Here is an 11,189-nt window from a genome sequence, read left to right on the forward strand (position 1 = left end):
ACTGGTTAAACGTGAGGGTATTGATCCGTGTGACAAATATAATTTATTGAGCATGGGAGAGTCGATGTGCTTGCTCTGCACAAGCATTGAAATAAGTAATTTGATCCGAACGCTTGGGGTGAAATTGCTAAGTTATGAGTTTTGTCAATCGTTAATACAATGTATATGACAATATGTTGAAAACTGATATCACTGCTAACTAACTTATCAAATCCTAGGGGGGGCTAATTTTTTCCCCTAGCCCCCCCCTTATTTACGCCAATGCATAGCACTACTAATGCAATTATAGTGCTGCAAAAGAATCCTGTCAAAATTGACAGCACGTTTACAGCACCGCTAATACTTTTAGAAAGCATTGGTATCTGGTTTTGTTTTCCAATGCTATTTTTAGTTTGAATGATTTCTTTTTGGAATTTTTATGTTCATTGAAATGGATAAACACAAGAAAAATTAAAACAATAGTAAATATGTTTTCGAAAGCTTTGTTCTATATCTTCATTGTTTATACCAAATTCCTTAACCCTCGTATAATTTCGTTGAATATATAAACGCTAACTTCTTTGAGTCTCGAACTGGGATGCCTTGCCTTGTCGTTAACGCTGAAGTGCTGCTCTGCTGGCCTGGGCCATACGGGATATTTATGAATCCGGCGATAAAAGGCCAATTTAATTTAGTTCATTTATTGCGCATAAATCTCAAAATTTTATTCCCACCTTTAGGTTTCCGCGCCGAGCACTCAGCGCAAGACTCGGCGACAAGGGGAAAGTTATTCCCAATACAGTTGAAAACCGGAATTGAGGGATAGCGAAGTTGGATTTTTCTCACAATCTGTACGTTAAACCTAACTTCGGAAGTGGTGCGCTGTTTTCATATCGCGAAGCGCTATTCAGCGCACCACTTCCGAAGTTAGGTTTAACGTACGGATTGTGAGAAAAAATCCAACTTCGCTAGCCCCCCATTTCGGGTTTCAACTAGATTGAGTATATAAAGTTGGTAACCCTGATTTTTGACAATTAATGTCGATTGATTGTGTGAGTGCACCGATGTCAAAAAATAGAGCTTTTAGCTGATGTCAAATGTCAAATGCAAGTTTTGACAGTATTATTCATATATAGTGAACGTTCGCTAATTGTTTTTTTTCTAGTTGGGGCGCTTTTTAGTTGGGGGTTCGCTAATTGGGGCGAAACCCAATTAAAAAGCAGCTAAACGTCAGAATGTGATGTCAAAAACGCGTTGACGTTTTGTTTCCGTGTTTGGCGGGATCGATATTTTCTGGCGCGTAAAATTTTCCTTTGTTCAATGTAAAAAGTAAACAACATTGACGCTTGTCAAAACGCCCCAATTAGCGAACGGCATTCGCTAGTTGGGGGGAGGTCGTGCCCCAATTAGCGAACGATCACTGTATGAGTGAAAAAACATGTATAAAAGGTCTATCGGGGAAGCAGTCGCTGAAGACAAATGTCATTGTCTTCAACGACGAAACGAAAAGTTTCAATGCCAAAAGCAATACGATTTCCATTTCAGATAATCTGTGTTGCCAGTATGCATGTTCTAGTCAAAACATAAGTTCTCTTAAACGCATTAGTATAGACTCATATATACTCTCTGGTTATTGTGTCTATTACTTTGAACAGTTTAGCCTATATACACAGAGAAACAGACGTCTCTCTCAACACATGTTACATCGTTCACCTTTTTAACGGTTGATTTAATTTTCCGTAGGTGGTCAATCGGCCACCGATGGCGCTCCCATCGATTTTGCTTGGGTTTGACGTTTGCGCACTACCGCCATCTGGTTTCCGCTTGGCCACACACAGTGATTTTAGCATTGGGCGGAAATGTTTCCGTGACGATGATTTTGATTGCAATTTGTTCTAAGTGAGACGTCTGTTTATCTGTGCTATATATATATAAATATATACGGACCCGTGTACAAGTGATCGAGGCCCAAATTCGCGGGAAATTTTTCTCGCACTGAATACTCCACTCTACCGTATTGTCGGAGTACCGAAGATAGATCCTCATCCGGTATTTCTGGTGGAAGATCAAACATCTTAACATACCGTCTGTTACTTCCCGCAACAATCATTCGGACTTCCACTGTCTTTCCGCTCGAATAACAAAACTTCCGTGGTTCGTGATTCTTACGTAACGCGTCCTGCATTGCATCCATCGAGATAAATTTCACGCACAAAGATCTGTCTTCAGAAGTTTTGTAAACAGTGTCCATTAGCTTTACATCAGTGTCCAACTGTTTTACAAAACCCGCTATCTCAGCCCATGTCGGACGGGGAGCGGAGAGCGGAAATCGGAATTGCACTGTATTCGCAAGCATTATGCGAACAACGAACGAATGTACCCAAACTGAGCACACAAAAGGCAAAAAACATCTGTTCTATAATCACGCGTAGAGATGTCGCAAATTAATCGATTACTTCGATTAATCGATTCATCGTTGTGATAATCGATTAATTTTGAATCGATTATTACCCAACGATTAATCGATTCAATAATCGAGATGAATCGTGAGTAATCGATTAGTTACTAATCGATTAATCAGAATTTTACGACATCATAAGGATGTCGAAAATTAATTGATTATTTCGATTAATCGATTCATCGTTGTGATAATCGATTAATTTTGAAAGGCGAAAAACATCTGTTCTATAATCACGCGTAGAGATGTCGCAAATTAATCGATTACTTCGATTAATCGATTCATCGTTGTGATAATCGATTAATTTTGAATCGATTATTACCCAATGATTAATCGATTCAATAATCGACAAGAATCAAGAGTAATCGATTAGTAACTAATCGATTAATCGGGATTTTACGACATCTCTAATCACGCGTAGAAAACTTTTCGAATCGGGTGTAAATTATTATACCTACGCATAGTATAAATAGTGTAATGCTACGTTTAGACAAGGCAAGTGAATTGAGCAAGTCGCTTGAATCGAACGCGAACTGAACGTGTAAACACCTTAATTCAATTCACTTGAACGAAAAGAAAGTTGAACATGTTCAACTTTTGGCAAGTCAATTGAATTCAACTGAGTTGTTCAACTCACTTGCCCTGTCAAAACGTAGCATAAGCTGCGATCATTTTCTTCAAGTCGAGTCAAGTACGAGACACTGAGGACGACCTTACTGTTGAGGTCGAAATACGTATCTGTCAAGGTACAATTAAGTGGTGGAACTGAATGGGATTGTACAAACTCTTCTTATGACAAGTTGTTTCAAGAAATAGAAATCTCACGAAATTCCTCCGTTAATACCACCAGGAATTCCTCCGGAAGTAACTTCAAGAATTCCTCCGAAATTTTCTCCAGAAATTTCTCCACAAATTCCTCCCGAAAGTTCCTCCAAAAGATCCTCCAGAAAGTTCCTCCCGGAATTCCTCCGGAAGTTCCTCCGGAAATTCCTCCGGGAATTCCTCTGGATGTTCCTCAGGGAATTCCTCCGGAAGTCCAGGAGTTCCTTCGAAGAGAAGTTCCTCTTTCATGACGAATTCTAGACGGACTTTTTGTAGGAATATCCATAGGAGATCTTTTACAATTTGATGATCAATTGTTAGTGATGCTTTTTGCTGGGGACTTTCATCGGCCCTTGTCGTGACCTCAGGGTCGTTTTTCTGGTAGCTCTCAGGAGAAATTGGAGGGGTGGTGGCGGGTTAAGGCGGAAATACTTCCCAAAAAAAAAAGAAACAAAGTGGACCAAGCAGAAACCAAATCGAGTGGGAATGGAATTGAGTTTGTAATTGATAACATAAATTTTTACATTTCTTAATCAATTCATCATTTTAATAATTTGTAGTCAATTGGGTCCTAAAGTCCTACCTCGTTTATGATTGCAAACGATAGTGCATCGGTCAAGAATACTTGTACCGTTGTTATAAAAACTCTGGTAAAATTCTAAATCAGTAAAATTAATATTTTTGTGTTTAAGACATTTTAAGGCAAATTTTAGGCTGTGCAACATTTCAGAACGAATGAACCATCAGCCCTAAACGTCAGCCCCATATATTGACTATCAAAGGTTGAGTCAAGTACCCTGCGGTGTTTGCTAGTGCGTTTGAATCTGTACGTCAAACAAGACCGAAAGTGTCGAGGAAGCATTTTTCATCTATTTTTCAATTTTAAATTAAACAATGTTCTTTTCGATTTTTGAGTCTAAAGAAAAACTGACACGTTTATAATGATTACCTTCATCGTTCCCTGAAAGAAAATCTAATATCGATTCTTCATTTTAGGACCCAATTCATTCAATTTAAGTGAATGGACAGGGAAATAGGAAAATCAGTACATTACCGAAACATCGACCCCCTCCGGTGCTTCATGGTGAGTCCTGTCGTGACTTCCCGCCGAGGAATAACTGGTCGAGATGACATGATGATGCCGGGAAGCAATGTAGACTTGGCTTCGGACACCGTAGGCGATTCGTCTTACAACTTTCCAAACCTCTGGAATGGGATGGCGTAGCCTACCAGTCGCCTTGACTCGGTACCCGCCGACGACGGCCGGTCGATTCCACGGGATGTTAGACCTTCAGCACTCGGTGTCCCTTCTTCGGCACTCGGGAAAAGGCGTTCGGGCTCCTCGGCCTGGATGGAGAGATTCCCGGAATTGCTTCTGATGATTTTCACCAGGTCACTTTCCTTTTCGAGGCGGCCGGGCCAAAATCAACACGTGGCTCTCCGGCGGCGAACGGACAAAGTACTCCCAAGATGGCGGAGTTGGTACACAGCTTTTTCTCGTAGCGGGCCTGGCCAAAAACGAACGCGACTCTTCTGCTGTGATCGGCCGACGGGGAGCGCGATGGACACTGAACACTTTTTTGATTACACCGGGCAAGCCAAACGAAACGTGGCACTACAATTCACTGCTTTTTCATCCGGTACCCGCGGCAACTACGAGCACGATGGCGTCAAAAGGGACCACCTACTAGAGACCTGTTCCAGGGATGACAGGCGTTTTTATTCCCTTTCGTCTTCTTTGGTCGAGGCTGACCCGCCGATGACGATGTCAAAAAATGTCATAGCGTTTGTGATGTACTGTGTTCCTGTTGTGAGTCAAGATTTTTTAAGAGTTGCAACTATTCAATACCTAATTCGAGATTGCAATTCATTGTATTATATTCAAAATGGTAAGTACATACTAGAAATCTATTCTAAAATCGAATAATTAATAATTCCTACTTTTTAGGTGAATAGTCCATCGCACTACCCATCAGGCAAAATGAATTCATAGGCAGGAGAAAGTCTGGAAATCTTTTGCCATGCTTCTCAATTAGTGAAAATTCACATGTGAAACCATTAGCATGAGCGTGTAAAATATTGTCAGTGTAGTTTTTCTACGTTTTAACTTTAATTTAGTATTAATTCGATATTCGCAAGAAATGTAGTTGACATTCAAATAATTTAAGTGTTTTATGTTAATTATTTACAAAACCGCAAATGGAACCATTTCACGGGTTACACAATGCATGAAGTTTTTCGTGAAGAAATTTGCGAAGGAATCCCGAATAAAATGGAATTATTCAACTATTTTTCTAGTAATCGTTTTTTGAGTATAGAAAATTAAAGTTGAATTATTTGAGGAATCATATGAAATACCGTACGTTAATTATACCACGAATGATATTTACGATAACCCTTAAAATATTTAGCTTTTGGATGATACATCGAATGGGTTGTTAAGTATCGTTACCATTCAGAAACACCAACTTTTCCATGCATTTTTGTGAAGCAATTTTACCATGAATCATTAGTTTATCTTCGTTTTTGTTACGTGCGATCATTTGGGGTTTGATTATATATAATAAAGACGATGAATAGTACGATTTTTTGATGATTAAGCTATTCATCCAAATTAAACGCTGTGCAATAATTATTTAATTATATGATAACTATATTATAATATGTATACTATTTTTCAAACCACAATATAGGGTAATATTTAAATTTGGGTGGTTTTCAATTTTCTTGAAATAAAGCCAACACAGGAAAGTTGCTATTATTGCTATTATATTACATAGTTTTTTACATAGTTTTTACATCATCCATATTTTTGCTGGAACTATTATCAGTTTAAAAATACAGGGACGTTTGATCTCCGCCATTACCAAGCTGGATACTCCACCTGTGAATTATATTAAAACAATTAATCTACTTATTAATGTGGTGCTTTTCTTATGCACTATGATATGTATTTGGCAATTTTGAATCCCAACGCTTCCCCTTGAAATACATTTTGTATGAACCATAAAACTCGGCAGTATCCTCCTCTGCTGACTACTCTGCAGGATACCAGTTCCTTATATTGTCCTAAACGCAATGTAACGGAACGGCGACGGAAGTGGTAAGATTTGTCAATTGGCACGGCAAATGCTGGGTAAAGCGTACCATTGGTACTTCGCGTACGTGAAGGAATAAAATAGACCCCATATCGCGGTCCTTAGCCTCTTACCCAGCAACTCCTATCCCTACCTCCCCGCGGTGCTGGCCGGGATACGAGCAACCTTAGGGAAGATCGGGTAACCAACCCAGTGGGAACTATGGTCGTATGCTGACAGGGAAGGGGTTTGCTCCTCTCCGGAGGTGCAAATCTTATTGAGCGTCTGTTCTCCATGTCAGGATCGGCTCACAACAGCGTCTGTTCCCCATGTTAGGGCGGCTGATCATCGTCCGAGTGCCAGCGAGGGACTCTAAGTGAAACTGTGCACCATGGTCCACCGGAAATAAGGAGGAATGGTCCTCCGGAAATTTAGGGGGTTTGGTGTCAGGCCCTGCAAGCCAGCCTTTAAAAAATCATAAGCAACGAACAATCAACAAGAGAGTACGGACCAGAACCATCGGCGAAGACCACTGCGACGAAAAGGGACTAGCGATTGGAAACTCGGTTCGTGGAACTGCAAATCTCTCAACTTCATCGGGAGCACACGCATACTCGCCGATGTGCTCAAGGACCGTGGATTCGGCATCGTAGCGCTGCAGGAGGTTTGTTGGAAAGGGATCAATGGTGCGAACGTTTAGAGGTAATCATACCATCTACCAGAGCTGCGGCAACACACACGAGCTGGGAACAGCTTTCATAGTGAGGGCGATATGAAAAGCGCGTGATCGGGTGGTGGCCGATCAATGAAAGAATGTGCAGGTTGAGGATCAAAGGCCAGTTCTTCAACTTCAGCATAATCAACGTCCATAGCCCACACTCCGGAAGCACTGATGATGATAAGGACGCATTCTACGCGCAGCTGGAACGTGAGTACGACAGCTGCCCAAGCCACGACGTCAAAATCATCATAGGAGATTTGAACGCTCAGGTTGGCCAAGAGGAGGAGTTTATACCAACTAGAGGAAAGTTCAGCGCTCACCGGCGGACAAACAAAAACGGCCTACGACTAATTTATTTTGCCGCCTCCAAGAATATTGCCATGCGCAGCACCTATTTCCAACACAGCCTCCCGTATCGGTACACCTGGAGATCGCCACTGCAGACAGAATCACAAATCGACCACGTTCTGATTGATGGACGGCACTTCTCCGACACTATCGACGTCAGGACATATCGTGGCGCTAACATCGACTCTTACCACTATCTGGTGATGGTTAAACTGCGCCCAAAACTATCCGTCATCAACAATGTTCGGTACCGACGACCGCCGCGGTACGACCTAGAGCGACTGAAGCAACCTGATGTCGCCACTGCATACGCGCAGCATCTCGAGGCAGCGTTGCCGGAAGAGGGTGAGCTCGACGGGGCCCCTCTTGAGGACTGCTGGAATACAGTCAAAGCAGCCATTAACGACGCAGCGGAGAACAACGTCGGGTATATGGGTCGAAGTCGACGGAACGATTGGTTCGACGAAGAGTGCAGACAGATTCTGGAGGAGAAGGACGCAGCGCAGGCGGTCGCGCTGCAGCAAGGTACCCGGCAGAACGTGAAACGTTATAGACGGAAGCGGAGACAGCAGACCCGCCTTTTTCAGGAGAAGAAACGCCGCCTGGAAGAAGCGGAGTGCGAGGAGATGGAACAGCTGTGCCGTTCTCAAGATACACGCAAGTTCTATCAGAAGCTCAACGCATCCCGCAAATGCTTCGTGCCGCGAGCCGAAATGTGCCGGGATAAGGATGGGAGCATCTTGACGGACGAACGTGTGGTGATCGAAAGGTGGAAGCAGCACTACGAGGAACATCTGAATGGCGCTGAGAGTACAGGCAATGAAAGTCAAGGCAGCGGAGGAGATGACTACGTCAGTTCAGCGGACGATGGAAGCCAACCAGCCCCCACCTTTAGGGAAGTTAAGGATGCCATTCAACAGCTAAAGACCAATAAAGCAGCTGGTAAGGATGGTATCGGAGCTGAGCTCATCAAGATGGGCCCGGAAAAGCTAGCCACTTGCCTGCACAAACTGATAGTCAGAATATTGGGGTTATATGCCCCATCTACAAGAAAGGCGACAAACTGGAGTGTGAGAACTTTCGAGCGATCACCTTCCTCAATGCCGCCTACAAAGTGATATCCCAGAATATCTTCCGTCGACTGTCACCATTAGTGAATGAGTTCGTGGGAAGTTATCAAGCCGGCTTCGTCGACGGCCACTCGACAACGGACCAGATCTTTACTGTACGGCAAATCCATCAAAAATGCCGTGAATACCAGGTCGCAACGCACCTGTTCGTTGATTTCAAGGCGGCATACGACAATATAGACCGCGTAGAGCTATGGAAAATTATGGACGAGAACAGCTTCACTGGAAAGCTTACCAGACTGATCAAAGCAACGGTGGATGGTGTGCAAAACTGTGTGAAGATCTCGGGCGAACACTCCAGTTCGTTCGAATCGCGCCGGGGACTAAGACAAGGTGATGGACTTTCGTGCCTGTTGTTCAACATTGCGCTAGAAGGTGTCATGCGGAGAGCCGGGTGTAACAGCCGGGGTACGATTTTCAACAGATCCAGTCAATTTATTTGCTTCGCGGATGACATGGACATTGTCGGCCGAACATTTGCAAAGGTGGCAGAACTGTACACCCGCCTGAAACGTGAAGCAACAAAAATTGGACTGGTGGTGAATGCATCAAAAACAAAGTACATGCTTGTGGGTGGAACCGAGCGCGACAGGGTCCGCCTGGGAAGCAGTGTTACGATGGACGGGGATACCTTCGAGGTGGTCGAGGAATTCGTCTACCTCGGATCCTTGCTAACGGCTGACAACAACGTTAGTCGTGAAATGCGAAGGCGCATCATCGCATCAAAAGATTCGCCACCGCACCAAATGCGTCATGTACAAGACGTTAATAAGACCGGTAGTCCTCTACGGACATGAAACATGGACAATGCTCGAGGAGGACTTGCAAGCACTCGGAGTATTCGAGAGACGGGTGCTTAGGACCATCTTTGGCGGTGTACAAGAAGACGGTGTGTGGCGGCGAAGAATGAACCATGAGCTCGCCCAGCTCTACGGCGAACCCAGTATCCAGAAGGTAGCTAAAGCCGGAAGGGTACGATGGGCAGGGCATGTTGCAAGAATGCCGGACAGCAACCCTGCAAAGATGGTGTTCGCTACCGATCCGGCAGGTACGAGACGACGTGGAGCGCAGCGAGCGAGATGGGCAGACCAGGTGCAGAACGACTTGGCGAGCGTGGGGCGTATTCGAGGATGGAGAGATGCGGCCTCGAACCGTGTATTGTGGCGTCAAATTGTTGATTCAGTGTTATCTGTATAGATGTAGACTAAATAAATGAATGAATGCCATTTCCGCTGCCGTTCCACTGCATTTCGTAGGGGACTTAAAAAAAGACAGAATCACCGTCTTCGACCAGAGGTCGCACAGACTGAACACTTAACATCTAGCATGAGACAACGGATAGGACATTCCATAACATCCAATGGACCAGTGGAGAACTTTTCGCTTTACGAACAGTTTTCTCCTTACCGGCGCGGGAATCGAACCCACACTCCACAGCACATGCGTCTAGACGATTGATGTCGCTAACCGCATGGCCACAAAGCCCACAAATTTGTTCTAAGGTTTGTTTCAAGCTTGGTTGCACGCCAAATACATAGAGGGTACTGTCTATTCACGACATAAAAGATCATGAACAGAACGTAGGTTGGCATAACATCTATGTACCAAATTCCGCCAATCGGTCCAATAATTGAAAGATTATTGTGATTGGTCATACCGCATACCGGTGTTTCAGCCGCATATTTTTGGGAGTGTTTTCATCAGACATTCGGTACCGTAGCATGGTCTATCGCAATACCGTTCAATCATTGGATCGACGGTCTCAAACAACGTTATTCGCCGTGTTACACAGAATATATTGAAAGGAGCATCACAAAAGATTATTACCATCTCAAGCATATCCTTTTTATTCAGCCGATTTGCTTATTCCGCCAGCGCTGTATGGAGTGGCGTAACACCAGTGCCCGCAGGCGGCATGAATCCGTTTAACGTTTTCCCGTGTAGTGGACTCTGTGAATAAACAAAAATGGGAGGAACAAAAATAAATTTACTTTCCGTTTTATTTAATAAAAATATTAACTTACTTGCATCCTTTTTGTTTTTTAGCTCACCAACGACTTAAAAAAAATTCCGGCGATCAACCTCGCGATCAACGCCGTCAGCAAGAAAATGTCACTACAACACTGAAAATAAAAAAATCTTTTTATGCGGTCGGGTGTGAATAACTACCCAAATTATATCAGGTATGATTTTTTCCCGGCATATTATTTTTCATTTCCCATTCTAGTAATCATTACTATAACATGTATAATTTGCCAATAATTGTGTATGATTATGTCGGAAAATATATTTATCATTCGATTGTATATGTATCGTACAAATAATGATGATTACAAGGGGAATGGAAAGCTTATGATACTGATCATTTAGCGTACGATTTATTTCTATGCGGGATGTCTGATTTGAAACTCAGAAGAAAGTTTTATATATAAATTCTTGAATGAATTCCATGTGAATTTCTCGATGGGCTTACTGGAGAACTTTTCGAAAGAATTCTTATAAGATTTTGTCTGGAAATTCTAGAAGAAAACGTATTAATTCATAGAGTTGAAAAAATTGTCGAGTTAGCAATTTTTGTTAAAATGAAGTTCTCTAATATTTTCAGACTGAAATATTGTAGCCAAAGAAGTTCTAGGAGCAATTCCTTGAATTCC

The 11,189-nt window shown here is 42.9% G+C and overlaps 1 long non-coding RNA gene across 1 annotated transcript; it reads right to left on the bottom strand.

Moving 5' to 3' along the window:
- Positions 1–5,986: 5,986 nt before the first annotated feature.
- On the bottom strand, positions 5,987–10,892 carry LOC134221645 (uncharacterized). Its single transcript, XR_009982371.1, has 3 exons — positions 10,560–10,892; positions 10,363–10,485; positions 5,987–6,143 (listed from the first exon to the last, which is right to left on the bottom strand). It is a non-coding gene; the product is annotated as an uncharacterized LOC134221645 (long non-coding RNA).
- Positions 10,893–11,189: the final 297 nt, after the last annotated feature.

The sequence above is a fragment of the Armigeres subalbatus genome, chromosome 3 (genome assembly GCF_024139115.2).
Source record: "Armigeres subalbatus isolate Guangzhou_Male chromosome 3, GZ_Asu_2, whole genome shotgun sequence".
Taxonomy (NCBI): Eukaryota; Metazoa; Arthropoda; class Insecta; order Diptera; family Culicidae; genus Armigeres; species Armigeres subalbatus.